The sequence below is a fragment of the Myotis nattereri genome (genome assembly GCF_964212035.1).
Source record: "Myotis nattereri genome assembly, chromosome: 3".
Taxonomy (NCBI): Eukaryota; Metazoa; Chordata; class Mammalia; order Chiroptera; family Vespertilionidae; genus Myotis; species Myotis nattereri.
In genome coordinates, this window is record NC_138077.1 from 125,804,104 (window position 1) to 125,807,747 (window position 3,644).

General features: G+C 47.8%; 1 pseudogene across 1 annotated transcript; it reads right to left on the reverse strand.

Annotated features, from left to right (window-relative positions):
* Positions 1-2,113: 2,113 nt before the first annotated feature.
* LOC308515478 (small ribosomal subunit protein uS2-like) lies at positions 2,114-3,230 on the reverse strand (annotated as a pseudogene). The gene is made up of 2 exons: positions 3,193-3,230; positions 2,114-2,942 (listed from the first exon to the last, which is right to left on the reverse strand). The product of its transcript is annotated as a small ribosomal subunit protein uS2-like (transcript).
* Positions 3,231-3,644: the final 414 nt, after the last annotated feature.

Here is a 3,644-nt window from a genome sequence, read left to right on the forward strand (position 1 = left end):
ACTTCTCAAAGCTTCCACTATGAACACTCTGCTACTTCCCATCATCAGTTCATGCCTGAGTCACTGCAAGCCTTTTGTGGCAGCGACCAGCCAGATGTTCACAGAATCCATTTTCTCTTTTTCCTGGACACACATCTGGACTGCATTCTCCAGCCACCACCTCCAGGCCTGGCAGTAAAACCTTCCACCTGCTTAATGCAGACTGGTCTACCGCCTTCTGGCCTAATCTCAATACAGCAGCCAGAGTGACCTTTAAAGCGTAAGTCAGACCACGTCACTTCCAACCCCTTTCTGATGCTCCCATTCTCCTCCAGTAAAAGCCAGAGTCCCACCAATGGCCACAAGGGCCTCTAGGATGGGCTGCTCTGGCCTTAACCCTTCTCTCTCTCTCTCTACTCACGCTCTCTATCCATCACTTTGGCCACACTGGCCTTGTGCCCCCACACGCCAGGCACTCTTCCACCTGGGGTTTGCCTAGCTGGGTCCCCTGCCTGAAATCCTCTCTGGACTAGCTTCCTCACCTCCTTCAAGTATGTGCTCAAGTATCCACTTTGTAATCAGATCTATCTTGATTAGCATATCAGAAACCACGGCCCTCTTGCTTCAATATGCCCAGTTCTCCCGGTCCTGCTCTTTTATTTTCTTTTTCATGACACAGAATTTACCACTTTCTAATATACTATATAAGTTATTTATTGTTTGTTATCTTTCTTCCTGCTGCTCTACCAGTCCTTCTAGAATGCAAACTCCATGGAGGTCTTTTGTTCAATGATATATCCCAACCACTTAAACAAGTGTGTGGCACACAGTAGGTATTTAATAACTGTATGTGGACTAAAGTAATAAATCCCATAAGTATTATTATAGGATTATTTCTATTTTATAAGATTACACGTATTGTTCATATAATTGCTTTTTGTAAGCCAATTACTTAGCACTTACTATATGTATAGAGCTGTGGGGATACAATAAAGGACATATTCATATTCACTGTCTCCATTTCCTCACTTTTTAAGAAAGATTTTTTATTGATTTTTAGAGACAGAAGAAGGGAGAGGGAGAGAGAAACATTAATGTAAGGGCAAACATTGATCAGCTGCCTCCTGCACGGGCCACGTGAATCAAACATGCAAGCTTTTGGTGCACAAGATGCTACCCAAACAACTGAGGCAACCCTCCGGCCCGGACCCTCACTTCTAATTCATTCCCTGACCCATTCCAACCTGACTTCTTCCCCATGATGAACAGAAATTATTCGTATCAAGGTCACCAGTTGCTCGATCTAATGAGCATTTCAAGCTGTCATCCCAACTAGACATTTTAGCAACATTTGACTGAATACTCAGTCTCATACTAGAAGCACTGGGCCTCTTCAACGGCGTGCGCCCCCCAGGACCACTGTCTCATGGAAATGCTCTGGCCCTGGGCTTCTGCTGAATCACCGCGCTCTCCCAGTTCTCCTCCTCGCAGGCTGCCTCATGGCAGCCTCCTTTGCCGGAACACGTTTTCCTCCGCCCAGCCCTGAAATTATGATTTTCCCAAGGATCCGTTTGAAGCACTTTACACCTACCTGTGATTTAATCTGCACTCACAGCTTTAACTGACATTCTTTGCTTATGATTCTCAGCTATATCTTCACTGAGCTTGGGACTCACCTCCAAATGACCCTGTCAACATTTCCACTTGGATGTCTCCAAGTCTCTGTGTCCAAACTTGACCTCCTACCTTCTCTCCCACACCATCCATCCGACACCCAGACCAGCGACCTGGGGGGAGTCTGACATTCACCCCTCTCTCATGCTGCACTTCATCCTCCCACAATAGGCCACCAATTCTTACCTAATCCATTCCTGCCTCTTCTAATCTGCTTTCTCAACCAGAAAAAAAAATCTTTTAAAAATTCAAAAAACATGACTGTCTTTTCTCTATTTAAAATTCTTCAGTATCTTTGCTTTTTTTTGTTTGGTTTCTGGGTTTGTTTGTTTTTAGAAACTGTTTATTTTCTGTCAACCTTATTCCCATTTTAAGAGTTTGTGGGAGAACATTTTAAGACTACTCCGTAGTTGTTCCTGCCCATTCAGTGGCCTGAGCAGTGGGGGCTGCAGACCAGGCTTCAGGGGCAGGCTGAGCGCTGCACCCTCAGTAGGAAAGTGCTGACGGGGCACAGAGGGCACTGCACGCCTTCAGACCTGTCTCGGCCTCAGGCTGAGCAGCAGGGCCCTCGGGAGATGGAGCAGCTCATTCACCCTGAAATACCTCCTGGGTCACAGCTGTTTCAGCGTGGCCTGCTCTTCCTTTCCAACCTCCTCAGGTCTCTGTAGAAGCTGAGATCAGGCGTGACCTCCCACGGGTGTTCATGGGGATGGTGGTACGCATGTGCAGTACAGTACTTCTTGGGCCAGCATCCACCACATCAGACCCACTGAGTGAGCCCCCTTGTTGTTGCAAGGGCTGGCCATGTCCACAGAGCACAGAGGAGAGTCTGCATTACACAGAGCAGTGGTGGGCAGGTTAAATAAGACACCCCTGTGAGAGGCCGGTGGTCAGCCCTGGGATCAGTCACCACCAGGAGTCGCGGCTCCCGGAAGGCTGCCCGGATCCAGATGGTGGAGGTTCCAGGAGTGCAGCGGCCGGCAGTAGGAGTGGCTCCAGTGGCAGCAGCGGACTTCAGCACAGCTCACTGGCGGGTGCTCTGGGAGGATATGACACTGACATCAGCGGGGTGTTCAATGGCAACAATGGCACCCGCTGCCAGCAGGAGCTTCTCCCAGGTTCTCTTCAGATTTATGCTGTAGACGCCATCACTCTTCCTTGTGTCGATATACGGCTTCGTTTGGAAGTCAAGGTTGGTGCCACCTAAGTGGGTCCCCGCTGCAAGGAATTTGAGGACATCCCCCCTTCGTCTGAGGACATCAAGGGCTCCGGACGTTGTGGAAGTTTCCCTTTAAGTAAGTCACGTGGGAACCAAGAACAACATACAGGTCCCTCTCTGGGTAGTGCAGAGAGGCTTCCTTTTCCTTTTCCTTTTTTCTTTTTGATAAAAATTGGAATCTTTGACATGGCCTGCAAAGAATGTAGACTTGGACCCGGCCTACTCACCTACTTGCATTTACTGCAGCCACTTCTTCCCCTGTGCCCTGCTTCCCAGGACTTTCCTAGGTCCTCACACGCTCCTGGCCTCAGGACCCTCACAGGCTGCTCTCTCCTGGCCGACCCCACTCATCCTTCATGGTGTAGCTTAAGCATTACTTCCTCAGAGAGCTCTCTCTGTCCCGCCAGAGGAGTTCTGGGCCCTGTCTCAGTTCAGCTATGGCAGAGGACAGCAGACTGGGTGGCTTAAATAACAGACATCAGTTTCTCACTATTATAGAGGCTGCAAGCCCATGGCCCGCATACACAGCATGGTTATAATTTAAGCTTAGACTTATTTTCAAAATTGAGACATTAAATTTAGAAGTTGGGTTTAACCAGACAAAGTTTTATGTCCTAGCTAATCAAAATATTTACAAATGCAGCTACCAACTGCTCCACTTAGATAATTTAATACCTCCTAGTTTGCGCCAGGCAAAACATTCAAGGGCACAAGAAAAGATCAGCAATCTAGAAAAACAAATAAAATTATGTTTTCTAGAATCTGTGTTCTT